Consider the following 19,853-nt stretch of genomic DNA (forward strand, 5'->3'; position numbering starts at 1 on the left):
GGTAATTTTGCCCTCCATGGGGCATTTGGCAATTTCTGGAGACGTTATTTGGTTGTCACAACTGGGAGGGTGCTACTGGTGTCCAGTGAGTAGAATGTAAAATGTCCAAAATGTCAAGATTTGGAAACTGAGATAGACTAACACCAAGGCTCTGTGTCAAGTTATGGTGGGGCCGATGCTATTTTTTCTTCTTAATTTTTCAATTTTTACTTTTTTAGGCAAGGCAACCCTTGGTTGACCTCACAGATTGCAAGGACCTTGTCAGCTTAAGAGTATTTTTTACATCTCTAGCACCTGGTCTTCCTAGGTGGTTTCCCATCCAAGTACTAACCAGGCCCAACTCATCTTTGCTTCCAAGATCAGACGGGATCAGGCTCGTTCAGGGTGATGTGGCTGTAGACTTGGGTAGATGCTATTGAGATTCTAGTAGCACACATTTCAGGTGTGATATCTGGATTCTTGTTTCCTTCACATGCCTCGGTTCCTACAATGTCCTATCCCTAAACCTTAATGTTTATTAGCAGAGTAAAAGATCTCCAAAAGGCTGACCACTTTCTTGTCTGCCTGGACAGCTGAAGAATTATCACTCCAAATCCCCCTTGACTGGGCTCTGCCCATCTGTTGGGACACAAATGTTACCATCGCTCAAACTTTCTATTGTTGACTGTTTTCCTCTTTACAAAGTTATTAATAGTGGAACTTCATTTCTAGTGTTTTTTTCTTTTTTGTGGCTACATTATTATTTAATGGCAAAAAAAGAGTCCCAAACCTTCCATGTCTTTATTTAAAGATAAGAGGTCACCTAGTATTCAGAGAATTGGCCGTCATTTGCAAGAAAAATTCTTCTGTAACACTATTGTCAGTAATGGAAATGCATGATAATAGGAAATTTAAAAATGTGTAAGACAAGCATCTCATAGCCCCAGGGGTCCTTTTCTGAGCAGACTGCTTTTAAAATCAGAATAAGTCAGAATAGGAGAAGATTCAGTGAAGGGAAAAATGGATGAATAGCAGCTCCTGGCAGGCTTAGAGATAGATGGCAAAAGTGAATACAGAAAAACATACTGACTTTAGTGTAATTCCTTATCCTGGGAGGATCCAGCCCTCTGGCATGATGATGTCCAAGCCCTGGGACTTCTAATTGCGCTGAACCCCCTAACTGAGGCACCAGAAAAGTCAAGGTCCACCCTTTCTCAGCCCTGGGTTCTGATGTGGAATTGGGTTACCAAATATAGCAATTACAAACACAGAGCCCTGATTCCATTTGAATTTCAGGTAAACAATAAAGATATTTAGCATGAGTATGTCCCAAATATAGCATGGGGCATATTTACACTAAAAATATTATTATTTACCTGAAATCCAAATTTAATTGGGTATCCTGTCTTTTTTCTGGTGACTCTAATCTGGAGTTTCCTTCCAAGCAGACAATAAGGAGTAGACTAGGTAGGATAACATAGAACTGCAAATATATGATTTATTATCTATCACTGACTTAAACAGAGTGGATTGAAGAAGCAGGGGGTCAGCAGTACCTAGAGGCTCCCTCCAATGCTCATGCTCAAAGAAGTCTTTTCATGACCTTTATATTATTTCTCTTGATGGCATCATTCTTCACGGCTCACACTCATTTCAAATTTTTATCCAGACAGCCTCCCTCTTATGAATGTGCAAAGTTAAACAGACTTAGAATGGCCCTCTTTAATTACTGTTTACTTTATTTGCATGACATTTTTTCTTCATTATAATGTCATTTCCATGGGGTGGGGGTCATTGCCAGGGTAACTAGGAATGAAATGAGTGCAGTGGAATTTTAACAAATATTTTTCCTGCTTATTTTTTATTTAAATTTATTAGAGGTAACATTGGTTAATAACATTATGTGAATTTCAGGTGTATGACTTTATAATATGACATCTGTATACTCTATTGTGTGCTCACCACTGAAAGCCTACCTGGCCTCCTTCCATCACCATATATTTGCTCCTTTTTCCCTCTTCATCCTCCCCCACCCTCCTTCCTTTCCTTCTGGTATCCACTATTCTGTTTGACAAAGATTTTTAACTTTCATTATCCAGATTCCTTATGTGTTTTTGGCTACTCTTACTGTGGTAGTCAAAAGAATGCAAATAATTTTACAGTCCTATTTTCTCTCCTTGTTTTTTCTCTCTTTTTCCATTATGTTTGACTCATCCTCAAGTTCTACATCTTCTTAATTTATTAACTTAATGATGCCTTTTTCTCTTCCTATTGCATAGATCTTTTTGTCCAGGACTTCCTACTGACATAATTGTTGATGGATACATAAAACAAGAGAGACAGACCTGCTGCAAAATGCATCAGTGTCAAACAGATGGCATTTCCTAGGATAGGCAAAGGTGAAGTTCAATGGGCTCTTGTAATTTAAAGATTATGGATCTGCTAATTTTCTGGGACCCTAGAATTCCTGCACAGGTAGTAGTTTACTTTTCTGAGACAGAAACTTTAGCCATAAGGCTGGTGGGCAAAAGTATGTAACCAGTCTGTAAACCTGGCTAACTACTCAGCATCTGAATATTGATATTGCTGTGTTCATTCATTCACCAGGTAGCATTCTAGTCCTAGAGATTTAGAGATTAGTTGACCTCGACCTCATATAGGAGACAGATAATAAGCAAGTAAGCAAGCAGATAAATATCTTAACCTCAGGTGGCGATGGGTACCATAAAGAAAAATAAAGTGGTATGAGGGATAAATGTGATTATGATGGGAAGAAGGGTGCATTTTTAGGATGATGATCAGATAAGAGTTCTCTGAGGATATGGCATTTGGTAAAAACCAGATGGGAAGGAGTAAGCCATGTTGCTGTCTGAAGGAACTCTAAACAGAGAGAACAGAAAATGCAAAAGCTTGAGCTCAAGAAGCAGCAAGAAGTTTGTAAGGACTGAAAAGGAGTTGATTAAGGAGAGTGATAGCAGGTGAGTCTTACAGGTAAGCAGGGGCTAGTGGTCCACAGAAAAGAGTGCCATTGGCAGCCAGTGGAGATTTTGAACAGGAACTGAATTAATTAAAAAGAAAGAAAGAAAGGAAAACAGGCTACTGTGTAGAGAATTGACTGGGGGAAAGAGAGTTGCAGAGCAAGAGTGAACAGAGAAGCCTGTTAGGTGTCTATTGAAATAGGACAGGCAAAGAAAATGTTGGCTTCAATTAAAGGTAAGAGTGGAGGTGATGATCAATGCTTGTATTATATGATGATTGTATGAATAGTGTCAGGAAATAGAGGAATCAAAGATGATGTCTCGGTTTTTGACCCGAGCTACTGGGGAAATGGAGATGTTATTTGTTGAGGTGGAGAAGACTAGGGTAGGAACAGTTTTTTGTTTATTTTAAACATTTTTTAATAAGAATCTTAAATTTACAAAAATAGTTGTAAATGTAAAACGAAGAACTTTTTTTCTAAACTATTTGTATATTGCCAACTGGATGCTGCATCATCTTTGAATATTTAAGTATTAAAATTGTTTATTAAGTATTTACTATTCAAAGGATTTATGTTCAAAGTATTTACTTTCTATTTATTTAGTATTTCCTACTAACAAAGGTAATATATATAACTGTAAAACATTCATCAAAATTAGGAAAATAACATCGATATACTTTCTATCATCTAATTCTCAGACTATGTTCAGGTTTTTCCAGTTGTCTCAATAATGTCCAAAATGATCCAGTTCAGAATCATGCATTGCATTTGGTTGTCATATTCTTTTGTCTCTGTTAGTCTGGATGAGTTTCTCAGTCTTCCATTGACTTTAATGATGCTATTACTTTTCTATGCTACATAAAATACTATCACACATTTAGCAGCTTGAAGCAACTCAAACTTATTACTTCAGTTTCTGGAGGTCAGGAGTTCAAACATGGCTTAGTTGCATTCTCTGCTTCGGGGTCTCACCAGGCTGCAATGCATGTGTCAGCCAGCCCTGTGGTCTCATCAGAGGCTTGAATGGGCAAAGATGTGCTTCTTAGCTCCTTTGGATTGTTGGCAGAATTCATTTCCTTGCTCTGTAGGACTGAGGCTTCAGATTTTTGCTGGATACCACCCTTAGCTCCTGCAGTTCCTTGACATGTGGGTTTCTCCAAATATTACCACTTGCTTCATGGCAGCTTACTTCTTCAAGGACAGTGAGGCTGACTCTAGCACTTTTCCTGTCAAAATGGAGTATTATATGTATTGTTAACATAATCATAGGAGTGACATCCCATCACCTTTGCCATATCCTTTCAGTCCTGCCCTAACTCAAAGGATAGGATTACACAAAGGTATAAACACCAAGGGGCAGAAATTATTGGTGTTCACCTCATGATCTGTCTGCCTCAATTGGGATTTATATAGAATGTTCCTCAATTTGGGTTTGTCTGATATTTCCTATTAATTATAGTCAAGTTAAGAATATTTTCCCAAAATATGACAAATATTGAATTGTTCTCATTACATCGTATCTGGTGGCTCATTATTTCAGTTTGCCCCATTATTTATGTTTACTTTGATCAATTGAATTAAACAATATCTGCTACTGCTTTTCCAGTATAAAGTTACTTTTTTCCCTTTTGTAATAAATAGATGTTTCCTGGAGAGGTACTTTAAAACTATATAAATATCCCATTCCTTATCACACTTTTAACCAATTTATATAATGAATTCAGTGTAAATTTATTATTTCCTATTTCATTCATTACTATAATTATTTATTTCAGTGCTCAAATTATCCCAGATTTATCCATTGGAAACCCCTTCCAAATAGCTTCTGTGTCAAAATGGCTTTTGACATATCTCTGTCATTCTTTGAGCACTTCTTTACTTTCTGGAGCAATGATATACACTAGGCTAATGTACTTTCCTTGCCCCAGTGCTGAAATTACTCCAACAAGCCCTGGACCAGAGGAGAAAGATATTTAGAAGCCAAGACCTGGAGACGAGGTGTTCTCTTTGGTGTTGGAGTTCTGCTGCTCTGAGGTCCTCTTAGTGGACGGAACTAGGGAATATTTTTGTCTGTCTGTCTGTCTGTCCATCCTCACATTTACATCTGTATTTCCATATCTATCTCTATTAAAAATTATGAGTTCACCTCTATACCTCAGATTTCAATCCAATACCACAAAGTTTATTCTCATTTTTTCCCTTTGCATATTTGTAACTCCCTTCTCCAGCAGTGAGAAACCTGGCTCCCATATTACTAGATCAGTTGCCCTGTATGTAACCAATCTCCCACTGCTGCTACAGTCTCCCATGGGGATACTCTCCTTATTCTACACAGTCTCTGACATCCCTAGCTGATCTGCCGTTACCCCCGAACACGCCTCTTCTCCCCGCAGCTGTGGACATCCACCTCAACTCCCCTGTGCTTCAACAATTCGATCTAATCCACACCACTGTGCTAATTTCCTTGCTTTTCTTGGACTCTGACACTTCCAGTCAGGTATGTGTTTGTTTTGTAATCAAGCTTTTATTCCTCTTATGCAATTCTCTAACACTTACAAAGTAACACTTTTTTTTTCCTTTGTGAAAATAGCTACCAATCTTATTATAACATCCCTGAAATATTAAGGAGCTGATGTGTTTGTTGATTAATGGTATAAATAAAATGAATGCAACAAGAGAAATTATGATAGACAACTATTCCATGGCTCTAATAAGTTGTTCACTTCATGTTTCAGATTTGCTTCTTGAAATCATGCTAACCACTCTTGAAAATATCTAGAGAAGAGAAGGAAAATTAGAAAAGATAATGAGTACTTTTGTTATAGCAGCTGCCTTCCAGAAGAAAAGGATGCAAGAAACAATACACTGACATGAAGTTTGCATTGAAATTCTATGTTTGTGAAATGGTAATATATTTTTTACTAGAAAACAATGAAACTCTTTAAGAAAATTAGTCATTGGAGATCTTTAAATATCCAGAAACGTGAGGACTGTGAATGAATCCTGCAGAACTCCTTGTGGGTTATAAAGCCAATTTCTTCAAGAGACACTGAAGCTGAATAAGATAATTTTTAACGAAACAGCCCAAGGGGAAAATACGTTTGAGATTCAAGGTGCATCATTGTGAAAAGTAAAAAAGAAAGTGGGAAAAAAAGAGGCAAATTTAGCTTTTTTATGATTCCACTAATCCTTTTTTTTTTTTTTTTTTTTAACACCTATTGCACCTGGTATTCCGAGGTGGTCTCCCATCGAAGTATTAACTAGGCCCAACCCTGTTTAGCTTCTGAGATCAGGCAAGATCGGGCACGTTCAGGGTGGCATGGCCGTAGTGATTCTGCTGATCTTTGATAGTCAAATTTCAAGCACAGAAGTGTCAGAAAAGCAAGCTCTGCATTTCATTGGATTACAAAATTGGATATAAAGTTAAAACTTAGTTTCGGAATGGTATTTTCAGTTGTTACAAGATCACTTTCTATTTTTCTTCAATATTTCTAACTTGCACAAAATATACTTTTGAAATTAGACTCTTTCCCCTTATCAAAAATGGACAAAAACAATTGCAAAACCAGAAAGACATTTGGGTATTATTTCCAGGGTGCATCTGGTATTATGCCCATGATATAGTTTCTGCAACATCGGGACAAGTTGAGGATCAGCCACGGCTGAGGAAATGAAACTAGTTAGACCACCAATTTGTAACTCATGTCAGCATCACTTGGGAACTTAGAAATGCAAATTCTCTAGCCTCACCTCAGGCCTGCAGTATCAGGAACTCCAGGGATCAGGACCTGCAATCCTGTTTTATCAAGTCTTAAGTTTGAGAACCACTGAGTTACAGATTAAGCTACCATTGGATTCAATGATTTCTCTACCTGCCCTCCCCCCTCCCCCGCCCGCCCCTCATTTGCTCTTCAGAACATAGATGGTTTCTGTAGCTCTTGACATCATGGTGCTACTAAGTTCTGAAAACATAACTTTTCTTGTATACTGTATTTAAAAAAAATACACCTTTTTCTCGGACATATACGCTGCTTAAGACAAGGGCTGATGTGTAATAACTACTCGGTAAATACTAGTTCCCCTTTTATTGTCCCTCAGATAGTTGCCTGCTATTCATTAATTGAGATAAAGGTAAATTTATCTCAGTTCACTCAGTAAAGGTAAATTTAGTGAGTAAACTGACAATTATTCTTTATATAAACTGTATTGTTAAATTTAAGATACAAATGTGATAATTCTAAAAGCAAAACAAATTAAACATAACATATTCTTCATCTTCCTAAATGAACCAACTTGTCTTTACATCAATAGTGATTAAAAAATTATGATTATAAACATATCTAATTTTCCCTGATATTTCTATATTTCTCCTTAAAAGCAAAAATTAAATACTCAATCTCCTCATTATCATTAAAAACTTCCCAGCACTTTCACTTCTTTCGTGGGAAATATCCATATGAAGATTGCGAATATTTAGAGAGTGTTCTTCTTGGACTCCACTGTTTGGCTTCTACAACCTTTGGGTGACCCCCATTTCAGCTATATATGAGTAATACTGATTTGGCAGCATTCTATTGAGAAGCACTCTATTCTATAGTAATGGTTTTCAGGCCCAAACTGTAAAAATCATCTCATGATCTTGTTTAAAAAATCCAGAATCTGTTCACCTTTCCAGATTATTGATTTAGTGGTTGAGGAATGGAATCCAGAAGAACAAGACCCCAAGCATTCTTTGCAGATCTTCAGGGGACCACACACTGAGAAAAACAGACTGAGTCTTCCTTGATTCCATGCCCACTTACATAAGTGCTGTTGCTATAATGGAGCTTGTTGCTAGTGCAGATGCCCTCACCCTCACCACCATTCAGACCTCACCCTAAGTGGCAGTAGGTGGAAGCATTAGGAGGATCATGTAGTACCTTTCCAGGACCAGGTCTTCTGAACTGGTTTTGAAATACCATGAAAGAAGGAGATAATGTCAGGACCTCACTTTGTGAAATTCTCAGAGCGATAAGCCTTACAGGGCTCAGTGGTAAAGTGTGCCACACCACAGGCAGGAAGGAAGCCTCCCCACTCTGTATACTGGCTGCCTTAGTTTGGAAACTCTCAGAGTGTCTAGAGTCATCATCCTCTGTGGTCACTGCTGTTCTCAGGATGGCTGATGAGGGATGAGGTTTTCCTGGCTTACTCTAAAAGGCCAAATGGGCAGCGGGGGCTGGATAAGGAAAAGGAAGGAGAGTCTGGGATCTGTGTTTTTTGTTGGAGTACATTTGAAGGACTTCTTTGGAAACCCTTAGAAATAATAATGGGACAGTTTGAGAGAAAGGCTAAATTCCAATTATACTAGTACACCTATTAAAGCAGGAGATATTTGAACCTCATTTTATGCACAGAAGAATGTATTTTCATTTAATTTAGGGAAGGTTTTTTTTTTTTTGTATTGGAGGAGCATCACCCATTGAACTGGATGTTGTTAGATATTCACTTAGGACAATTCAAAACTATCAGGTACCTTATAAAATGTGGTCAATGTTATTTAACTGCAAGAGCCTTTATCACATCTGGACTCATCAGTGACTGACTCACAGGTGAATTTGGCCAATCAGAAGCCAGCAGTGGCACACCATCATTCATACCTGTCACCATCATTCAATAATTATACTGTGTTCCCAAAGCATTTCATTGACATTACAAATTAATTGAGAATAATGACAAATAACATACTCATAAAATACAGGAAAAAAATCCTTGTGCTATAAAAAGTGAAAAGGGTAGTTTTTGGCTATTATGAATAAAGCTTTCATGAATATTCTCATGCAAATATTTGTATGGGCGTATGTTTTTATTTTGGGGGGAGGTAAATGTATAAAAGTGGAATTGCTGGGTAAAAGTTTTCCTTTAAAATTTCTCTGTTATATTTGTTTTATTTGTTTAGCGATTTGGTCTATTTTAGCTCCCAATAAATACCTCCTCATTTGTAGTACAACCATTTGATCAAAGTTCTGGTAGAAAGGAGCCATTGTCTAATTTTCTTTTTGTTGATGTTTAACTTGTTAAAGACTGGCAGTAGTCCAGATCTACTGCAATTTCTTTTGTAGTGTTGCCTATATTTCTGGAAACTGAAATTTTGTCTTAGTTTATAAGGGAGAAAAAAATGAAATACTCTTTGTGGTAAACTTTGGAAAGGCAAGAACTAGAAACAAAGGGACAGAATTGTCAGCATATGAATTGGGTGGAAAGATGGGGTTAGACCAGAGGAGTAAGATGAACACAAAAAAAGGAGGCTTAAAACTCTCGAAAAAAACACCTACGTGTAAATGCTGAGCACAGAACAAACTTCAAAATTGTCCATCTTCAAGACCTTTCCATCTTTTAAAATACTAACATGTCAGTTTACCCTGGGTTCTTTAGAGCCTCTCAGAGATGAAAAGTTTTAGGTACATAGTACTTTCTCATGAAAATAAAGCGGATAGAAGATGTTTGTTTTTTAATAGTACATCGTATTGGGTATTAGCTTAGAGAATCCTTCCATTTCAGGATGCCCAGAAATTATTCCCTTTTTTTACAAATCACATGTATATTTTTTTCTTTCCTTCTCTTAAATCCAGATATAAACCAATCAATTTATTGCTATATCTTGAAAGCATCCTTTAACATGTTCCAATAAGCATTTTCTTAAAAGGAACAATCGCTCAAATCATTTCAACTAAAAAAGTGGTACATGGAGAAGTTATAAGATTGTCACTAAACTAAGGGTAGGAAATATGGTCAAGCTTCATGGGAACTGGGCTAGGAGATGGAAAGCCAGTGGGAACTCTGGAGTCCCCTGTTTCCAACTCTGCTATTTTCTTAATCTCACTCTCTGTATTTCTCCTTCACTGTGCCTCTGTAGTACAATATGTTCTTTCAACTGTGTCCCTTTCTGCAGGTCTCCTCTATTCTCTTATCTGCTGGATGGTTTAACCTGCTTATCTGTAGCCTTTGGTCCTTATTAACATGGCTTTCCTTGACACCAACTCTGGTCTCAATTCTACATGGCCTTTTGGCTTTTCCTGACAATAACCTATGTGGATAGGAGTTTAAATCTGAGAGAGAGAGAGAGAGAGAGAGAGAGAGAGAGAGAGAGAGAGAGAGAGAGAGAGAGAGAGAAAGAGAGAGAGAGAGAGAGAGAGAATATCCAATGGTAACAGGACAATAGACACGATGGGGACAAAGTCATAGAGTTCTAATCTGGCCACCCAGCCCTTCCTCTTTAAATAAGAACCATTGTTAACCAACGTCACTGTAATAAAAATAAAAAAAATAAAAAACATAAATAGATAGGGACCATGGGCAGGAGTGCTTAATGGAAAGTTGGATATAGCAGGCCAATTGAATATGTCCACTATGAATGGACTTCTGCTTACCGGAAGTGGTAGAAAGCCAATTTTATTAGGCAGTGATCTAATGCTTCCCTGAAGTCTAGTAGATGGACAAGCAGGCAGGGCAGTAGGCCAGGGCTCTCAATATAGGCCAATAGTCAAACTTCAGACATCTCAATCATTTTGAAAGCACATTTTTTCCTCAGGTCTAATTAAAATTGTCTAGATTGCCAATGGCCTGCTAACTGATTTGGCTTAAAACAACTACTATTAAAGTGTGTTGGGCAAAATGTAAAGAATAAACAAAGAGGTGAGTCAAGGGATAGCATCTCATGATCTGCAATAATACTGAAGAAAATATCTAAATTTAGCTCTGTGCCTGCTGAGCTGCCATAACCCTGTCTGACATTTTAGATCCTAGCCATAGATCTGAAGCCTGTATTTTGACTAGTCTAATGTGTGATAATACTTAGATATAATGGAAACCAGATATCGGTTTTGAGTTACTTTGTATTTAACTCATCAGGGTGTAAATGGACTTCATAATAATTTTTAATCTATATGTAAATTAGCTACTTCTATAACAACCGTAGTATGAATTTGAGTATGTGCAGAAAAGGATCAGATGCAAGCAATATTTAGAAAATAATGTCAAGAAAGAGGCTGTACAAGTGATACATGACATTCAAATGAATTTGAATATAGGTTGCATTAAGACACTTTCAAAGAAATTATTGTCATCGAAAATTTTCTGAGGTTGATAACGCATGAAGTAATATAGAACAGAGAATGAAAATAAGATTTTATTGTAGGTTGTTAAACTATTTTAAAGGTCACACAATTTTCCATTGGAGAACTTCCATTTTGTAGATTTTCTATAAAAGTTGATTGCATTTTTTACTGAATTCATTTTTTACTCAGATAGTAAAGTGATTAAGTTTAAAGTGATTAAAACATTTCTTTTATTTTAGATTGACAAAAATAACATGATTTATTCACTGTTTAAATCTAGGTTTATTAAGTTTATATGCTGTCTAATGTTTATATCTGTAGTGTAACATGCTAAAAATCACAAACTCCCTATTTTTTCTTGATTTTAATCACAGTGAAAGCTGCATTAATATTTTTTTAGAATATACATTTTTTAATTTATAAAAAATTTGAGCTTTAGCCTACAAAGACCAAAGCACAAAGATCTTCTAAATGTGACATTGATTAACAAAACCAAATAAGTGTCAAATGTACCATTAACAGTAAATCATATGTATATTGCATTGTGTGTTCACTAGTCAGAGTTAGATTTCCTTCTGTCACCAAATATTTGACCCCTTTTACCCCGTCTACCTTGTTAATATTTGATTTCCTAAATGTTCTAATCAATTATTTTTTTAAAGAACAATGCAGCACAGGGAAATATTCTGAAGGATATTAATAAAAATTACAGTCATTCAAAATTCATCCTAAAGTTCAGTGAGTATTAGTCTCCAAAAGCAATTATCAATCTCAAGGAATAGAAAAGCTTAGAAAGATACAGGATGGGCTATTATGGCTACTATTTTCTAGTCTCTAGTAGTTTAGTTAAAAGGAAAGTAGAAAACTATGTTGCGGGTGATGTCTATACCAAAATTAAATAGTAACTTCAATATAAAACCTAGGCCACACAAAACCTAGGCCACACTAACCTGCGCTCTTTTAGTTATACCTGCTGTTAATTCAGTATGCTTTGAATTTATTTCCACAGGGGAATACATACATTTGTTAATGATTTAAATCATTATCATTAGGATTGATTTAGATCTAAAATATAAATCATTGTCATTAGGATCAATGTTAAATACACTTAGAAGTAAAGAACATCTATACTTATCAGGTTGCTACTTGATTCCCAAACATGTTAAATACCCTGGTTCTTTAAATAACAACTCAAATATTTTTCAAAATTCTGACTTTACTTGCATTTGTATAACCCCCTGGACTTTAACTGCTGTGTTGGATGGTTCTCACTGTAAAGTGACTCTCCTGCAATTGTACTCTATCTGGGAAATGATTTTATTGCCTAAGAATATGAATGAGCAGAGACCAGTGAGCTGTGTCTGATGATGGACTGTAATTTGCAGACTGTGATGTCAAAACAGATTTGAGATTTGTGACAACAATTGGCAGCAATGAACCATGCCATGCACAATCACATTCTACATTTTGCACATGTAAATTCAGTTTACATAGTCATATGTAGAAATCTTTCATGGGCACAGGACATATTGGCTGGGATTATTGTGTTGGCATTACATTTTCATTACAGTACTGATGGCATTGAAATATATTTCTCCATCATCCAGAAGGAATAATTTTATCTCATTCTATCAAAGAACTGATAGGGAATGTTCATGATCATCTATTTTATTGGTTATGTAATATCTGGCATGAAGTAAGAAAACGATAACTATTAGCTATTATTACTAAACCTTCCATCTATGTTTTCTGATGACATTGCCTTAAAAATAAGACGGATGTATTTTCTGTTAACTTGTACACTACTTTTAAGTACTCTGTCTTTCAGAGTTCAGAACACTTTGGAATAAACTAAGTTGATTTGGTTACCTTCTAAAGGTAGAAGCATTTCTGCATAAGGTTCTTGGACTCATAAAAGTTGGACGATAGACTGATGTTTTTGGTGGCTTCATTGTTTAAGAGTATTTGTGAATCAGATCCTGCCAGGAAACATGGTGCTTTCATGGAGTTTTGCCCTCTAATGGCATGCTGTGGTTATCTTAAAGGGCAAAAGGGACCTTGCAGAAGGTTAGTGCCTTAAGGTAGGGAGGTTATCCTTGATTATCCAGGTGGCCTTAATCTAATCACATATGCCCTGAAAAGTAGAGAATTTTTTGGAGAACTTGCTGGAGTTAGAGACACGGCAGAAAAAGTCAGACAAATTTAAAGCATGATAGGGACTCTACTGCCATTGCTGGAGGGGCTATGTGGAAAACATAAGCAAGACTGTGGGCAGCTGTTAGGAGCAATAATTGTCCCCCCATCCCAACCCCCAGGCTTACAGCAGCAAAGAAATGGGGACCTCAGTTCTACAACCACAAGGAACTGAATTTGGCCAACAAATTAAATTAGTTTGGGAGCAGATTCTTCCCCAGCTGCTCAAATAAGGAATTCAACCCTACTGACACTTCGATTTGGGTATTGTGAGACTCCAAGAAGAGGACCCAACCCAGCCTACAAGACTTTCGACCTTTAGAAACTGCAATAATACATTTATGTTGTTTTAAGCCACTAAGTTCAATAGGAAACTAATACAGCGATCATCTCTGACAGACCCCCAGATGTAGCTTTGATATTTCCGCTGGTCAGATTCCATCTATTTCCCTGGTCTTATATTCCTCACCATTTAAATTCAATTCTCCTAACTCCCGGCCCATCCTTTGACTTCCTATACCATCCTGTTACTCATAATAACATCCATTAGCATCCTGTAACTTCCATTACATACAAGATTTCTGTAACATGCTATAATAGCCTATAACTTCTATGTAGACATAAAAATGAGTCTACAGAGGTAGGAAGCATGGCTCGGGAAATCACTCATCTGATCCAAGTAACCTGTATCTCTGGAAAATGATGAATTTATATAAAGATCCATCTTAAAAATATGCTGTCTCCTTTCCACCTTCATACTTTCTGCTGACAGTCTCTTTCCCTCTAAGCAATTGGTGTTTTGGTAGTCTGCAATTTAGATTTAGAAAACTAAAATTCATCATATGAGACCATAATGTTAGGCTACTTCAAGGTCGTCGTTAACAAACTCCAACGCTACTTAGTCAATGGAGAATTGCCTCTCCTTGGTCCACTTTAGATCAGAGAGCAAATTAACTCATTTGTTTACTCAGAAATCTGCTTCTGCAGTTAGATGAGAAGAATATGAGTTTACAGCTGAGTTAACTATAGCTATGAGAGCACTTTCCATTAATTGCTGGCTATAGCAAGAAGCATGTTATGTCTATTATTTCTGTTTCTTTTGCCAATTTGTGAAAACACCCAGAGGTTTAATAAGTGAACGAGCTTTTGCATTCTGAAATAAATAAGGAGGATGCTCAATTAAGGGTACATGCATATAAATCAAAATTATTTTCCACATTTGTAGTTGTAAAAAAAAACCTAGAGAGCATTTATAATATTTCCACCAAAATCGTTAGTGTTGGGAGATTTACTACAATTAGTAATATCTGCACATTCCCTCAGCTTCAGAGTCACAGAGCTGAGTTTGAATCTCAATTTCATCACTTACTGGCTGTGTGTTATAGAGTGAGTTACTCAGCCTCTCTACCCTTCATTTCTCATTTTTATCATAGTGATAATGGTGTATGTCTTGAATCTTTAAAGAACTTGGAACAGTTCTCCCATGTGACCATTAAGGGTTGTTCTTTCACCAAGACAATTTGAGGTCTTAATACTTTTTCTTTGAGAGTTCTCTACACACGGTGCATTTTGTATAAAACATGAAGGTAATAGATGTCTCAGATCATTTCTCCCCCTAGGCATGGTCAAAGTTTTCCTATATCTTTCAAATAGAATAAGGAGACAACATGAGTAAGAGAAAGGGGACATGCGGAAAGAAATTGAAACGAGGGCAGGACATATGAAAGCTATCCTATATAAGCTCTTGGAATAATTAATGTATAAATGTTGCTGTTCCTTGGAGCCAAATTAGTTTGAAAAGCCTTTAAATATAATTCTAAAATGTTTTGTTTTTTTTTTTAGATACCATCTATGATATGTTAGTACATCTTAAGTCAAATCTCAGATTTGAATCTGAAGTTAATTTTTAAGCATCTGAGAATAGAAATTGAACTTCGGTGTGCTGTGTTTATGATGGTAGTAGGGCATGTCAAGACAGTTCTGAACAAAGGGGATCATTATTTCACATTTCCTGAGGCTCCCAGAGAGAGAATTATCTTCTTAAGTAGAGTACTAGTATTTTCCTTTGCTAGAAATTTAAATTGCAAAAGAAAAAAAAAATGTTTTCATCAAAACCTAACTTTTTTTTCTGGTTAGGTATCAGTCCTACCAGTGGCAATGTGGAAATTTGTTCTTTATCTGGGCAGAGGTCATTATGTTGATCATTTTAGGTTAAAAAAAAAGTCATTGTCTTCTGAATAATAGTTTGTCAGAAAAGCACATTATTTTCTCTTTAAAATTAACAAAATAGGATAATCTCAGGTGAGTTTTTCTTAGCTGTCAGAGATATTAAACTGTTTGCAACAAATAAAAGATATTCCTTTATATAAAGTGGAAAAACTTTTAATTTAAAAAGTATTGAACTTAGAGTCAAGTCATAAAAACCCAGAATTTACCCTAATGCCCCGTCTCCCTCACCCCAAACACTCAGTGTTGTGAATTCTCCACCTACCGTCTGTTCAATTTTTTCTCATCTCTCCAACCCACACTGTGGTCTTACCTCAGGCCTACATTTTCTCTTCTAGAGCTTGCCTGTCTTCTGCCTGGTCTCCCTGTTTACATGCTTGTACCCCTGTACTACCCCAACAATTCACTTCTCCAGTTCTGTTGATGGGTGCTACTAGAAACAAATCCATTCAGGTTGCTCCCTTACTTGAAAACTTACTGGCTTCTCTTGCTTAGAAAATGAAGTCCAAACTTCTAACTTTGTCAAGCCCAGGGCTCATGATCTGGCCTTTGGCCATCTCTAGTTTTCAATCCTATCCTGAAGCTCCTCACTTTCACCCTGTGTCAGAAACAGCGTGCTATTTCCAGCATCTACCTAGCTGTTTAAGTTCTCTGTATCTTTACTCAATCTGCTTTGCTTATCCTCCTCAACCCTCATTTTCTCTATAAATATTTATCTTCTAGACTCAGCTCAATGCTAACTCTCTGAGCGTCCCTGCCCCACCCATCTAGAGCTGACTCCTTCCTCCTTCAAGTTTCCTCTACATTCTGTAGAGACTTCTGGACATAGTGCCTGTTGTATTTTATTGCATTTTTTCACACTGCCATTTCTCACTTCCAGACTTAATCTAATTGAGATTAAGACTATCTTATCTAGCAAGTAGTAATGTGCTTGGCATCTAGAATGCACTTAACATGTATTTGTAGAAAAGAAAGATCTGGGATGGAGCCATAAGCTTGCCAGGTATAAGAACTCTGATAAGACATGTAGCCTCCCTGAGCTTAATTTTACTCTCCTGTAAAACGACAGTGACCTTGTCGACTCTTTTCCTTCCATTTAGAATAAAACCCTTCATACATAGCCTGATAGCTCCAGCCCTAGACAGCATCTGCTCTCCGCTTTTCTCTGTGACCTCATTTCAGGCCCCCATCCCCATCCTTCTTAATTTTCCAGGGAAATTTTCTTTCTGATAGTTTCTGTAATGTGCCAAGCTGTTTTCACACCCCTCCCAGCTCCCTTGCATACACCACCTTTGCACTTGCTGATTCTTCTGAATGAGAGGTGCTATCCTAAACTTTGTTGCCTGCTTCTCATCAAATGTCACCTCCTCAGAAAGGCTTTGACTAATAACCTCCCTAAAGTAGGTCTCTCCATATTATGCCTGGTTATTTTTTTACTTTATAGTATTATTTTTATTTACAACTTCATACTTGGTACTTATTTTATGTACATGTTTCCTCCCCTACCCCTCTCCCCTTTTTTTTTGGCTTGTATTCTCTACTGTAATGTCAGCTGTAGGTGGGTGGGCAAAAATCACATTGGTTTTGTTCTCTTTTTCATTCCTAGGGCTTGACGCATAGCAAACTCTTAATATGTATTTGTCGACTGACATATGAGCTAGTATCACAAATGGTTTGAAGATCAGGTACAGTATGTGAGTGAAGTTTATAAATCAAACGCACTATACAATGTGAAGCATAGTTATTATCATAACTGGAATAGGCATAGAGGAACCTGGGAACTTCCATTCTCTCAGGAAATGAATATACAGCTTGACAACAAATAATTACTCATTTTCTGAGTGTGGAGTCTCAGTCTCAGTCTCAGTCTGGGTGACTAGTCCAGCAAGAGAGGGCTCCTGCATGCCGAAGGGGAGGTATCATTTCTTAACACTTTTTCTGCCAAAATACTGGTAATAAGGAAGGTGGTGCTAGTTCTTTCAATGAAGGAGACAGGTGGTTTGGGCTTTGGGACCAAAGTCTAGCCGAGAGGAAATGTCTCCCCATATATGACTCTTCCCTCTACTTGATCTAATTCCAGTGTGAAGAGAGTCTTTAGTCTCAATGTATCTGGGTTACGCAGGTGAAACACACTGGTGCAGGATTGGTAAATACATTATTAGAAGGGAGAGCTAGGCCATGATTTTCTCTGTAGTTTTCCCAGCAACATACTTTTTTATGCCTCATTTCCCCTCTCCACACCCCAGTTTTCTTATTTATAGAATGGGGATAATAATGCTTAATAGGGTTGTTGTGAGAGATAAGTCAATACATGTAAAGAGTTTGGAACAGTGTGTGGCTTGTGGTAAGCTCTTAGTAAGTGATATTTTTATCACCACCAGCCCCTCCTTTCTTATAAAGGTGGATCAGATTCACAGGCCCCATTTTTTCCCACCTATGAAAAATAGAAGTAAGGTAGATTCTTAGGATATCACTTAAATGCCATTACATTAGCATATGTGCTATGACCAGAGTTTCTAGGGTGCTCCTGTTTGTCAGATGAAAACCATCTTTCCCTAGTTCTTCTTCCTCATGGCTTTTGAATCAGAAGCAGGAAGATGATATACATCATTGGATTATATTCCCTAAGACCAAGAGTTCTCTAATGATAATTAGCTCATTATTTTATATCACAGGGAAGTAAAGTTTAATAAATCCTAAACCATAATAGTGTTCTGAGTAGATAGTGTTGATCAGTTTAAAATTATTTTTAATTTTAGACTTCCAAAAAGTTGCAAAAATAGTATAGCTATTTCTCATAGACTCTTCATCTAATTTTTTTTCTAAGATTAATATCTTATATAATCATAGTAAAATCATCAAAACTAAGAAATTAACATTGACACAATAATATTAACTAAAATACAGACTTTATTTTGATTTTACCGATTTTCCCATTAATGCTCTTTTTCTGTTCCAGGGTCCTCAAGGTCTCATATTGTATGCAGTTGTCATATCACCACAGTCTCCTCTAATCTGCTACAGTTGTTCTGTCTTTCCTTGTCTTTCATACTTTGATACTTTTGAAAAGTACTGGTCTATTGTTGTTTTGAAGAATTTCCCTCAATTTGGTTTTATCTGATGTTTTCCCATGACTAGAGTGAGGTCATGCATTATTGAGAAGAATAACACAGAATGATGAGCCCTTCTCAGTGCAAGATAACAGAAGGTACATGATGTTAGTATGTTAATACTGGTAGTCTGAACCTTGATTACTTGTTTAGGGTGGTGACTGTCAGGTATCTCTAGTGTTATTATTTCTCCTTTTGTGATTAATCAGTATATTGGGGAGAGAGACTTTGAGACTAGGCAAATGATTTTTTTTCTCCTCAGACTACCATCTAGAAGTTTTAGTGAGCATCTCTGGGTCTTGCCTGCAACAATTTGTGGTGTTTCAAGAGTGATTCTTTATTTCCTCACCACCCCCTACATTTATTAATTAGAATTCATCTGAAGAAAGAGCTCTCTTCTCCATTTACTTATTTATTCATTTCTTTGCATCAGTATAGACTCATATAAATTAACTTACTTTAGCCTATGAGTTGTAATGCATTGCTATCATTGTTTATTTTGTTGCTCAAATTGTTTGGCTTTTGGCCATTTCAGGTTGGCTCCTGTGGCCTTTCCACATCCACCTATTCTTCTTGAGCACTTCTTTACTTTTTATAATGATAAGATGCTCCAGACTCATCTTGTATTTTCCCTGCCTCTGCCTTAGAATCAAACACTTCTTCAAAGAAATCCTCTGGTTCCTTTTAATGGAGAATGACTTAGAACCTGAGGTCTCAGCAATAAGTGCGCTCACTGCCACTAGACTGTCATTGTTCTTCCTTCTCTCCTGTTCATAACTTCTTTCCTGAGCATGAGATACTTGGTCCTTATTATCTACAATGTATTTATTTTGTCCAACCCTAGTAAAAGATAAAGTGGTTTCAGAATTGCTAGCCCATATTTCTGTGAGAAGCAAATTTACTAACTGTAGTTCACAAATTTATAAAATCCTTAATACATTTCATGCTAAATCACACTCACTATGTGAATGGTGATCATTAGTATTAATGACTTTTGGCTTCTGTTTTTTCAAGGGAGAAAAACCTTTGCAAAAAGTATTCCCATACACAAACTAGAGGGTGCTTCAACTTCTTCATGCCATTTCCTAAAAATTTCAAAACTATATTTTTTCATCTAGTAAGCATTGTTTGGAAGCTAAGATCAGGAGTATTGTATTTAATCCATAGTTTATAGTACGTTTTCATACTTTACTATTTGGGGAAGTATATAGTCTAATTAAAAAGTAGAAGTTGTCACATAATTCATTTAGATTTTTTTTTTTTAATCAGGAA

The 19,853-nt window shown here is 36.6% G+C and overlaps 1 pseudogene; it reads right to left on the reverse strand.

Moving 5' to 3' along the window:
• Positions 1 to 282: 282 nt before the first annotated feature.
• Positions 283 to 401, reverse strand: LOC118600910 (annotated as a pseudogene).
• Between the last annotated feature and the right edge of the window lie 19,452 nt (positions 402 to 19,853).

This window comes from Rousettus aegyptiacus, unplaced genomic scaffold (genome assembly GCF_014176215.1).
Source record: "Rousettus aegyptiacus isolate mRouAeg1 unplaced genomic scaffold, mRouAeg1.p scaffold_m13_p_3, whole genome shotgun sequence".
Taxonomy (NCBI): Eukaryota; Metazoa; Chordata; class Mammalia; order Chiroptera; family Pteropodidae; genus Rousettus; species Rousettus aegyptiacus.